The sequence below is a fragment of the Vulpes vulpes genome, chromosome 9 (genome assembly GCF_048418805.1).
Source record: "Vulpes vulpes isolate BD-2025 chromosome 9, VulVul3, whole genome shotgun sequence".
In the NCBI taxonomy this organism is placed as follows: Eukaryota; Metazoa; Chordata; class Mammalia; order Carnivora; family Canidae; genus Vulpes; species Vulpes vulpes.
The window spans coordinates 42,983,911-42,996,366 of record NC_132788.1 but is presented as its reverse complement, the minus strand read 5'-3'; the positions used below and the strand labels follow the sequence as shown (position 1 = coordinate 42,996,366).

General features: G+C 46.9%; 1 long non-coding RNA gene across 1 annotated transcript in view; it reads left to right on the top strand.

The window, feature by feature from the left end:
• LOC112918650 (uncharacterized) overlaps nucleotides 1–12,098 on the top strand; it is a 58,707-nt gene extending 46,609 nt beyond the window's left edge. The window contains exon 4 of the long non-coding RNA XR_011994234.1: nucleotides 10,777–12,098. This is a non-coding gene — a long non-coding RNA (uncharacterized lncRNA). The remainder of the gene's footprint in view (nucleotides 1–10,776) is intronic.
• The last annotated feature ends 358 nt before the right edge of the window (nucleotides 12,099–12,456 follow it).

Sequence of the window (12,456 nt, the reverse complement as noted above, 5' to 3'; positions counted from 1 at the left end):
CTCTAAAGCCACGCTGGGTGCCACCCCCAGCCCTTGCCGACCATGAATGACATAAGCAAGCTGTTTTAAGACGTTGGCAGTGCTCGTAGTGTCAGAAGCCAAGCTTTAAACGGAGAGGCGTCATGACACAGCGGAAGGAGCGGAGGGCTGGGAAATAGGAGGTCTCCGGGCTCCACGCTCTCCTCTGTTGACACGTTGTGGGACTCTGGACACATTTGGTTCTTTCTTTTCTTTTCTTTTCTTTTCTTTTCTTTTCTTTTCTTTTCTTTTCTTTTCTTTTCTTTTCTTCTCTTTTCTTTTCTTTTCTTTTCTTTTCTTTTTCTTTTTTGCTTTTCTTCCTAGGTGTGTGTGTGTGTGTATGTATGTATGTATGTATGTATTTATATGAAAGAGAGAGGGTATGAGCCCAGGGAGGGGCAGAGGGAGAGGGAGAAGCAGACTTCCCAGCAATCACACATCCCCATGCTGGGCTGGATGGAGGACCCCAAGGTCATGACCTGAGCTGAAGTCAGACTCACTTAATTGAGCCAGTTAGGTGCCCCTCTCTGCAAATTTCTCAACCTTTCCTTGCCTTAGCGTCTTAACCTGTTAAAAAGAGAAAACTGCCTTCGAGACTCATGAGGATGTAATATTAAGTTTTTTGTTTTTTAAAAATTTTATTTATTTATTCACGAGAGACACGGAGAGGCAGAGACACAGGGAGAGGGAGAAGCAGGCTCCCTGTGGGGAGCCTGATGCAGGACTCAATCCCAGGACCCCAGGATCACGACTGGAGTCAAAGGAGACACTCAACCACTGAGCCACCCAGGTGCCCCTGATATTAAGTTTTTAATGCATGTTGTCACAGGGCAGCAATTAGTAATATTTACAGTGAGGAGGCCTGTATGGTCAGGGGCTAGTAGCTTATGTGCTTATGCTCATGAACACGTGCACCATCTCAGTATATGGCCAGTCTTAGTGGGACAGACCTGCATTTGTAAATTCTACTCATCTGCTGTCTCAAATCCCGTCTAGAATGAGGCAAGGTATAACAATTATTTTTTATATTGTAAATTCACTTAGTAGGTGAGCACTTCCCCCATTTGGTGCTAGAGATATAGATTTGAGAGAGATAGTGCCTGCCCTCAAGGACCTCACGGTCAAGGGGGCAAGGCCATCTTGCACATGTAATAGCAGACAGTGAGATGCATTCAGCCCTAGGGATGTACCAGCAGTGCTAAGAGCCCAGAAAAAGGGTGGCAAGCACCAAGGGCAGGCCTTTGTGTGCCAGGCCAAGGAGCTGGGACTCTTCTGTAGGCCGTGGGAGCCCCACTAGGAGAGAGAGCTGGTTGGGTTTGCATTTGGAGCTTTCACTGCTGCAGCTGGAGCTGGAGGAAAGGAGAATGCAGGACTGCAAGTGCAGGCACCTCAGTCCAGGTGAGCAGTGGCAAGAGAGTGAAGACCATGGGTGGATTCCAGGGCTGGTGAGAGGGCCACTCAACAAGTTGAGGTGGCTGACTGGATGCAGGGACAAAGCCAAGAGGCAAGGACATGGGTGATTTCAGGCTTATGTGACTGGGTGGATGGTTGTGCTTTGGGCCACGTTTGTCTTTGAACACAACAACAAAAATCATGGCATATTCTTAGTAATTCTGATTTTCTGTGGATTATTTTTGGTGCCAGAGTTTATTTTGTTGTCCCTCTTTGCTAAGAAAATCTTTTCTTTTTTTTTTTTTTAACACTTTTATTTATTTGAGAGAGAGGGTGGGTGCGCATGAGAGCACAAGAGGTAGAGAGGGAGTAGCAGACTCCCCACTGAGCAGGGAGCCCAATGTGGGGCTCCATCCCAGAACCCTGGGATTAACCTGAGCTGAAGGCAGATGCTCAACTGACTGAGCCACCCAGGTGCCCCATTTCTAAGGAAATCCTATCTGATAACTAGTAGAGGTTGTAAATAAGAGCGGAAATAAGGGCAGGACTCTTTACACACAACCCCCACCCCCCAAGGGAAGCCGTTAGGAGTATTTATTTGCTGTTAACTTATGTGGCCTACTAGGGTGGAGAGGGGAGTGAGAGCGATGGCTTGGGAAGTACTGCACAGTTGCCCAGCAAGTGCTCAAAACAGCTCTGGTTTAGTCACTTTGCCAGGCCCCAACCCCAAAGGTTATAAAATATTTAATATTGTATTTTCATGGGAGAAATGCAACAAAGAGAAAGAAATGTGTTGTAAAGGTGGTCTGACCAGATATTGCTCAACTGGCTGGCTTAAAGGACAGGAATTAAAGAAGAAATATAAAAACAAAAACAGGGATGCTTGGGTGGCTCAGCGGTTGAGCATCTGCCTTTGGTCAGGTTGTGACCTGGGGTCCTGGGATCGAGTCCCACATCGGGCTCCCTGCCTGGAGCCTGCTTCTCCCTCTGCCTGTGTCTCTGCCTCTCTCTCTCTCTGTGTGTCTCTCATGAATAAATAAATAATATCTTAAAGAAAAGAAAAGAAAAAAAATCAAATGGTATTTTTCTCAGAGTTGGGTGAAAGTGAGGGAAAGATATATTTTCTGTTTGAGAGAGACTTTTTTTTCCCTAATTAAGATGTATGTAAACTCTAATTACAAAGACCCCAGGTAAACTAAAAATCTACTGTTGTGAATTTTAAAAGGTAGAAGGATTCATGTCAGAAGATGTTGGCTCTCACTGAGTTTCGGAGGACTCAAGTGCCTTTCACATTATTAAGGACTGAGATTTTGGGACGCCTGGGTGGCTCAGCAGTTGAGCGTCTGTCTTTGGCTCAGGGCGTGATCTCGGAGTCTCAGGATCGAGTCCCACATCGCGCTCACTGCATTGAGCCTACTTCTCCCTCTGCCTGTGTCTCTGCCTCTCTGTGTGTCTCTCATGCATAAATAAATAAATAAAATCTTTAAAAAAAAAAAAGAAGAAGGACTGAGATTTTAAGCTGCAGAGCATATTTGCTTACCATTGGGGTGTGTGTGAATGCTGTGTGTGTGTTTATCTCACACCAAAGATTGAAATCTCACAGAAACCTCAGGTAGCAGGTGTCATGATTATCCCATAAACACAGCAGCACACTGTGGATTGCTGCCACGTAGTTATTTTCTTCAAACATATCTTTGTGGCATAATGTTCTCTTTCTGGAAGCAAACGCTTCCAATGCTGGATTCCTGAGTGTATCATTAAGCCTCCCCAAACACAAGTACATCTACCACGTTTTAAAAGTAATGGCCCGCATAGCTACTTAGCTCTGTGACTGGTGATACATGCAAAAAAAACGGGATCTAAGAAGTGTTAATGAAGTAACCATCCCTAGGGTGTCTGGGTGGCTCAGTGGTTGAGTGTCTGCCTTTGGCTCAGGGTGTGACCCCGGGATCCTGGGATCGAATCCCACATCGGGCTCCCCACAGGGAACCTGCTTCTCCCTCTGCATGTGTCTCTGCCTCTCTCTGTGTGTCTCTCATGAATAAATAAATAAATTCTTAAAAAAAAAAAAAAAGTAACCATCCCTGAGCACTGAACAGTCAGAACTAAGCCCTCAAATCAACACGGGAGCAGGCAGGTAGGGGAAGGAGGCTCTGAGGGCAAGTCCTAGCTGAGCGGCCTGGTAACCTGCAGCCATGCAGAGCAGCCGGGCAAAGGGGTGTCCTGATGCCCCATGCTCGGTCGTGTGCTTGGAACTCCACAGCTGGCAGATTGAAAGTTGTTTGCTCACCCTGTTCAAAACAAGAGGCGTAAAAGGACAACAACTGAAAGCCGAGTCACAATTTGTAACTGACTGGCTATGCTTGACGAGCCCCATTTATTTATAATCTCTCAAAGCCAAATGCAAAGGTCCCCGTGCCTCATTAGTCATCCAGCCGCAGCAGTCTTGTTTATCGTGCTATTTGTCACCACCAGACCTGAGCTAGAGTAAACTTTTCCTTTCCAAGCTTTCCTTGCATCAGAGCTGCTGCTTTAGCCTTTCTAAGTGATAGCAACCCATGTCTGGTTCAGGCTGGTCCCTGGGGGCTGTAATTGCAGAAGTACAACCTGGCAGTTAGATCACAAGGTCCCAGAAACCGCCAGGGCACCAACGTGCTTCCTGCCAGGCGACCTTTGGCAGCTGAAGACACGGGTGCCCCATCTGCAGCCCCTGGCTGCATGTGCTATTCCCAGGGCATAATGGAGGTGTCTGCTGAAAACGCCGAGTCAAAACCTGGAACCCTGGGCTCTTGCCCTGCCACCATATCAGCTTCCTGTTCGTGGAGTGGCTTTGCTCAGGTGTTAATTGGCAAGGATGTTTGTTTGCTTTTGCTTTTTATAAAAAGAAAGGCATTTTAGTATGAGACATTTCCTACTTTTGAATTAGCTTAGCACATGTTTCCTACTAAAAAGATAAGCATTATCTGTACAAGGATGCAGAATATCTTGCTCAGTTTAGCCCTTGGGAAAGGAGGCCTACCGTCACAGCTGAGGGGATTCAGGCAGGGCACAGCCTTTGTGCTTGAGGATGTGGATGTTGGCCATGCTTGGCCCTGGCCTGGTTCCTATCTCAGGCTCAATATCCTCATCTGTAAAATAAGGTAGTTGTGAGGAGTCCACGAGCTAATGCATATGAATGATAGCCACACACAACGAATGACAGCCTTCATAACATCCACACGCTGTTCCTTCACTAAAGGAAGGTTTATCACTCAGAGCAGATCTGTGGTGGAGATACTATTGCTATTTTGCAGATGGGAGGTTGAGGCACAGAAGGTCACAGATAGTAAGTTGCCCAAGGTCACACAGTTATTAAGGGGGCACACCTGGGATTTGAAACCGAGCTTGATTATAGAGCCCATGTTCTTACTTATGAAAATAAACTGCCTTTTGTAAGCTGGTTGGTGGGTGCTGTGTACTTGGTGATTATCCAGTATATACCAGCAGGGAGGGCACAGCCGATTTCTCATACCACAAGCCGTGTTTCTCCTCTTTGGATGTTATGCTAAGATTCATGGGTGACCCTTTAAAGTCCTAATAGCACCACTTACTTCTCAAAGGGTGAGTTCCTTCTCTATGGCCTCAGAAAGTTGGAGCAAACAGAAGTGTGGTAAAGTGTCAAGGCAACAGTTAGTGTGGGGATGGTAAGATGCCACCATGTTGCTGCCAAATTGGGCCAAGCCAGTGGTGGGATGCTTTAGGTCATGGTGCGGGGTTCTTGATGGGGGTTGCTGTGACAAGGAGACACTTGACCTGTGTGCTTGTGTCTAGGGAGGTGATGGAGAACTTCAGGTGACTTCCAGTCCTGGGAAGGAGATCTTAGGACAGAGTACTGGGTCCTATGAGTATTTCAGGTGTTTTTGCAGTTGGAGAATAAGAAGGGTGATCAGGGCTGATTGAGAGAAGGCAGTGTGAGTTCTCCCACAGGCCTTTGTCTTAGAGACTCTGGAAGTTTTTTTTTTGTTTTTTTTTGTTTTTTTTTTTTTAATATGTTTTAATAGTAAAGAGATGCCCATAGGATGAGACAGGATAGCTGTGACTCTGGCATTTGCTCGTGGAAGGCTAGAAATGCCAACACTCCTATGCTGGAACTTGCTTTAGATTTTTACCCTCCATGTAATTCTGCTCCATGGCTGGTCAAGCACTATTTTAGGGGTTGGCAATTCAAAGATAGTAGAAAACACAGGCCCTGCCCTCAAGCAACAAATGTTCGTTGGAAGAGACAGACACATAAACGGAAAATATAAATCAACAGGGTAACCCAGAGGCAAGCATGAGAGATCATGGGAACTTCAGGAAGGAAATCTAACTCTGGGAGGGAGGTGGTAGGATCAGAGATGGCTAGTGATACCTGCCAAATGTCAGCCTCCAAGGCAGAAGGAGGTGGAAGGTAACAGGGAGGCAAGAGACAACCAGTTTTGTCTTGATGGGTCCTGAAATATTCGGTAAGGCAAGGCAGGGAATAAAGGTGGGGAGACAGAGCCATGTGTAATATTGGAAGGAGCTCAGGCTTCATTGGCTCTCTGGCAACGATGGGATCACTAGATATATGAGTTGCTTTGTAAATAGATCCCTCTGACAGCAGTATGGAGGATGGAATTCATGGGAGAAGAGGCTGAGCCAGTGAGACCTGTTGCAGTGAATTTAGACAGGACAATAAGGGCTTGAGCCAGACTATGATCATAGGAAAGCCGGGTAAATAAACTGAGCAGCACTTGATGTTGGATTGGTTATGGGTAGAAGGTTGGAAGAAAGAAAATTTGGTGATGGCTCCCGGGTTTCTAGCTTGGGTGGCTGGGAAGATGGTGGCGCTACCACTGAGTTGGAAGTTACAGGAGAAGAGTTGGATTAGAATAGGAGATTATCAGGTCAGTCTTGAAAACATTGTGTTGGAACTGCCTGGTGGATATTTATATGGATGCTTGGAGGCGGTTCCAGAGGCCAGTGCCGATGTCATCAGCATCTAGTGCATTGTTGAAACCTTGGAGGAGAAATGGGCTCAGCTGCGAGCAGACCAGGGCTCTGAGAAAGGCCTGTGGCCCTGCTGGCAGCCTGAGCCTGGGGTGGCACCAGCTCAAGGCATCAGTTGCTGTGAAGCTCAAGGGCTCTGGACAAGTGTGGACTCCAGTGGGCAGAGATGCTGTAGCCTACACTGGCTTTGCAGGAGAACTGGGGACAGTTGGCCTGTTTCTGGGCTCGGGACATTGGGTCCCAAAGCTGGTTCTGATGCAGGGCTGGGGAGAAGGGTGGGATGGGGGAGGAGATGGGATGGCAGTCCCCTGCTGGCTAAGAGGACTCCTTGAAATGGAAACCTTTAAAGTATTCGTGAAGCACCATGAACTATTCCAGTCTTTGGTGTCTAGGCAGAGGTCCTTGGGCAGGTGAAGGGAGGAAATCACTGGTCAAATTATGGATCCCCTCCTCCTCCCACTAGCTCTGAGATTTTCACAGGTCATAGGCTTGTGACAGGCTTGGGCGCTGTCCTCAGGGGAGCGGACAGGGTGGGTCCATTCTGAAAAAAACTCTGGGGTGGTTCCTCCCAGGTGGAGAAGCCCTGCTGTAGGGGACATGGGACTAAGTGGAAAGAAGTCTTGGGACCCTCAGACTTTGTCCCTCGAAGCTGAACTGTTTTCCACCAGCACTTCAAAGACATCCTCTAGCCCGACAGTGGTACAATCCCCCCATTTAGAAATTTGTACACTTTTGCTCACACTGCAGTAAAATAATTACGAATCATCACTCAATCACCTGGCATTATCGGGAAGGCTAGGGGAAGCACCCGAAGCCACAGTGCTCTTTGTAGAACACCACAAAATAGTGACATATTTATGTCTATTAAATGATTTCAGACAATTTCACAGGCAGAAAGTATGACTCTATAATATATGTATGCAATCTAAAATTACCACCAACTGTCCATGAAAAAAAAAATCAAGCTGTCACACCAAGCCTAATTGGTGATTTCTGTGTCTTTCTGCTAATTTCTGTTAGCTATGCTCATTTATTTGTTTTGTCATAGAAGCATTCACTGGCAGACAAGTGGTAGCAGTTGCCAAAGTCTTAAGAAAAATGTGGGTAACAAATTTCAATGAGTATATTGAGGTTGTGGTGCCTTTGGGACAAGAGTGCAATTCTATCACCCCTGAAAACAGGCAATAACTGCAATCATTGAATTTAACTTGTAGAACCCCTGCGTCCCACTTATGGAATAAATCTTTGAGAACCACTGACTTAAACGATGACACGTATTTCTACTTTAACTGTCAGACGGCAACTGTGTTGATATAGATATCCTTGACCCAAGCAATGAGAGAGCTTTAAGGCATCTGAGAACCTGCTCAAACTGAAAGGCAGCCCCCGTGTGTTCTAGTCCAGAAACTTGGTCCTTGGGTCCGTTCTACCTTGAACACGTTCTCCCCTCAGTCTGTACCAGCAAGAAGCCTTGCTTCTAGGCTCAGCTCACAGGCCATTTGCTAAAATCATTGTACCAAGGGCTGAAGGTCTCAGAGAGAGAGAGAGACAGAGACAGAGAGAGAGAGAGAGAGAAGTCTCTTCCAGCTGCAGGTACTAGCCCACCACACTGCAGGGAGTTCCAACTTCTGCTTGAGTACCTTCAGGGCTGGGGAGCTCACTATTTCACAAAGAAAAGGTTTTCATTAAACACCTTTGATTCCCATCTCCAACTTCTAAAATCACCCGACCCTGAAATTCTGCCTTGTTTTTGCCATCGACACCTTCTCCCTTATGTTATTTTGATTTGGGTACTTACTCTGTCGCTCTGTGGTAAGAGGCTCAGGTTTTGGAGTCATCTGGGCTGGAACCTTAAAATCAGAATTCCCTTCACCATTTACTAGCTGTGTGACCTTGGTGCGTTACTCAACCTCTCTGAGCCTCAGTTATCACATATGTAAAATGAGTCATATGACTGTCTATTTCAAGGATTATCATGAGGCCTAAGGTAAAGGGAAGGAAACTGCCTGACAGACAGGCATCAGTGTAGCTCAGATATTCTTATTCCCTCTCCCAGATTACAAAGTCACCGAGGGCTGGGACATCTTTGAATCTCTGCCCACCAGTCAGCAAAGTACCTGTATGAGGAATCTAGAGGAATCTAATGACCTTACGGCATGAAAGAGACTGACCAAGACAGACAGGAATTGGGTATTTATTTGAAATGTCTAAAGTCATCAGAAGGTTTAAAAAATGTAAGGCCAACCCTCCCGCAAAAGAAATGTGCAGAGCAGAAAACAAAACCCTGAGCAGAAAGCAGAGAGCAAGGGCAAGCTGGGACAGGCTATGAAGAAGAAATTGGGAAAGGTCGTGCAGAATCAGGTCAAGTTCTGGGGGAAGAAAGAGCAGGGACGCATGATGTGGTGAGTGCTAATTAACGTGGCTAAAGAGAACAGTGCCAGTGCGCAGCAGCAGCAAATGCCGCAGAGCAAGGAGCCCTGCGCCAGGGCTGACCCGACGGAAAAAAGAAAAGCAATCTCTCCACCACACAACCTGTTTATGGGCCTGCAAATTTCCATGCGTCCTTTCTCCTGCCGTTGCGGCTTTCTAGACGAGGAATATGATGGCGGAGTGGCGGGCCTTCCCAAGATGTATTAACCCTGGAATTGGCTCCTGGCTCCTGTATAGGCTGCAGCCTCTTCCTGACTTCCTTTTCCTCTTGCGCGGCAGTATATGCTCATCCGGGAGCAGGAAATGATTGCATGCTTGTGCTTTTCTGCAGTTAGTTCTAAAGAGAGAAACTAAACGGGGCAAGAAAGCAAGCTGGATGTTTGGAGAGATTCTAAATGCTTTTAAAGACTAGCTGGGAACCAAGGCAAGAAAGGAAAAGTGGAGGCTGGCCATTCAGATTCCCCGGGAGTGGGGACCTGTGGGAATTCATCTCAGGCTGGCTTATGTGTATTCTGCACTGCAAGGTGACTTTACAGGTCTATTTGGAGATTCCAACCCAGGCGAGAAAGGAACACCTTGCAAGCTCTCGGACTGTAGGATACATTGAAAAGAGAACAGGGCTCTGGGAGAATTTGGGAGAGCAGGTGGAGGGGCAGGGCCAGCTGCGAATCACTCACCCTCCAGAGCAAATCATGGCCTTTTTTTTTTCCTCCTGGAGAATCAGCTGTTAAACATCTACCAGCACGCTGCTGTGTATAAACAAGACCCAAGAGGAACCAGTTAACCTACTAGAGTGAACAAAGAGTTTGGCACAAAACTGGGGGCAGATAAGCAGATAAGGTTAATTGTATTATGTATCCCTTCATTAATGAAAACCTGGTAGGAATGCTACCTAATGTGACTCAGCAATCAGTGCCATTTACCGTACATCCTTGGAAGCAATAGTATTGGCTTTTAGTATTTCTTCTCTTTTGCTTTTCTTGCCCCTAAATTGGAGGCCTCCTGTTGCAAAACTCCCCAGTTTACAGGTTATTCATGCCTGATGGGCATGAAAAGTCGTGTGAAAAGTCTGATGTAAGAATTCAGGGAGTTGCGGGCAAGCTGCCTGCCAGGCTGCAGATACTGAGGTAGAGTTCAAGGTTGAGGGGGGAGGGCCTAGAAGTGTAGGCTGGAGTCTGGTGTTTTTATCTCAAAACTGGATTCCAATCCCTCTCTTTTAAACCTTAGAACAATTTTTCCGTAGTAATCCCAAGTACCAGAAGTGCTGTTGCCGCCCGAAGGTGGTGAGTGCAATTTCACTGTGTACTTGAGAAATGGGGTGTTAATGGAGTTTGGGCATCGTGCTCCCTCCATCCATTCCAGAAACCGCAAGCCTTGAGGTCCACCCCACCAGTCGACCAGCTTTCTCAGCTGAGAGAAATGGTCTGGCTTCCCAAAGTCCTGTGTCTGTGAAATTCAGCCAGATGCGACCTTTCATTTCAAAGGTGTGACATGGTGACATGGAAAAGATGGGATGTGGAGTTCGGGGTCAAAAGACTAGGTTCATGGCAAACTAATCTCTGGAGAGAAATCAGAAAGTGGTTGAGGGTTTTCTGGGAGAGGGCCTGAGGGGATTTTCTGGGTGATAGCAATGTTTGGTTTGGTTTTGAAGTAGGCACCACACCAGGTGCAGAGCCCAGCGTGGGGCTTGAACTCAGGACCCTGAGATAAGACCTGGACTGAAATCAAGAGTCTGGACGCTTAACCGTCTGAGCCACCCAGGCACCCCTAGAAATGTTCTGTATCCTTTCCGGGGGGAAGTAACATACGCATATACATTTGTCAGAATTCAGCAAACGGCACTGATGATCTGCGCATTTTATTGAATGTAAATTAGACAGCAGTTTTTAAAAGAGCAGGTTCAAGTGCTGGCCCTCTCTCTTCCAGTTCAGATGCGTCCTTCATCTCTGAGCCTCGGTTCCCTCTCTGAAACATGGAAGGACCACTTACACCTGCGCCACGGGTGACCGCATCTGTTATCAACGAGACCACGTGCGCGTCCCAAGTGCTTTGTGAACGCGAAGCCCAGGCCGTGGCGAGTACCGTTGTTCTGCTCTTCACCCAGCTGCCTTCTGCAGCAGTTTCTTGAGCGGGCACGAATCTGTGGGCTCTGCCCTGCAACTTCCCTTGGAGATGAGTGTTTATCTATTTTAAGGAGACTCTGGAGGTATCAAAATGCTGCAGAAAAGCAAATGGAGTATGATTTGCCGGGGAGAGGAGGGCGGGCGGCAAAGGGAACAGCTGGGGAGAAAGCCATGTATCCAGCTGGGCAGCAGGGCCAGCCGGTGCCGAGAGGGAGTCGCTGAATGCCTGTGAGAGAGTCGTGACCAGGAAAAGCAGTGTGAGTAAAAAAATAAAAAATAAAAAATTCACATCTTGCCAAACAAACTGGGTCACATTCGTGATGGAGTTAGTCACTGAGCAGAGCCGGAAAAGCATTTTCAGGGGGAAAAAGCATGGTTGGGGGGACCATGGTGACTCAGCTGAAGCGGCAAAGGCCACTTGGGCCTCCTGGCCTGGGGTGGTAGTCAAGCGAGAGAGTCTCTCTGTGGCTCCTGCAGCGTGTCTTGCAGTATTTGGAGTTTGAACTTGATCTTTACTCCCAAAGACAATCACAAACAAACCTTTACGTTGGAATCGAGAATATAGCACACGTTTTAAAATGGAAAAGTCTTAGTGAGAAGCCAAGTTAAACTGAGACCGGAAGAGTGGGAAGGCCATTGCGGAGTTCACCCCCGGAATTCGAGTGGGAGGTGACAACTGCCCGAATACAACCGAGCTCTGAGTGATGACACTGGCAAAGGTTTCAATTTAGCAACTTGAAAGTCAGAGCAAAGAGCAAATGCCCTTTGGCAACGAAAACCTATAAGATGATTGAACAATGCTGGAATCAAATTTAAAATCGTTGGCCACTAAAGCAAAGTTAAAATAGGGAAAGATGTAGCAGGAAGAAACAATCCAGAAGACAAATCTGATGTGTGAAATTTTGATTTTATCCTCATTATAAAAATTTTGGTGCTTTCTGCTAGATGGCTCTGCCAAGAAATGTGATATGTTGAAAAAGAAGAGGAAATGTTCTCTAGATGCTGAGGCTATAAAAGGCTGTTTAAAGTGATAGGAATCAGTCGAGGTTCTCCCCATGACCGAGGTTATAAAATTAGGATCTTAAAACTACCAAATCTGGGTTGAGAAAAAAAAAAAAAAAAAAAGCTCCAGTAAAAGCCATACCTAAATTTATCTTAATATAACTTACATTTTCCCACAATGTCTGTCTTTTCTCTGGGCATGTCGGATTCCTGGGGCTGTTAATTCCCTCCCGGAAGAGCTGTCTCTGTTGGAGCAAGGTGGGGAGCTGGGGTGAGGAGGCACAGTGAGAAAGCAGGGGTGTCTTTCCTATAACCTCTGAATGGGGAAGGAGGGGGCCATGAGACGTGGACGCTGGCACGTGGGGCGGGGGGATCAGGGAGCTCAGGATGCTGAGGGAAGCCTAGCTGGGTGCAGCCTTTCCCACCCAGGTCTTTGTCCCACCAGTAATCTGATGCCTTAAATGTCCGCCTCTCCTCCCAG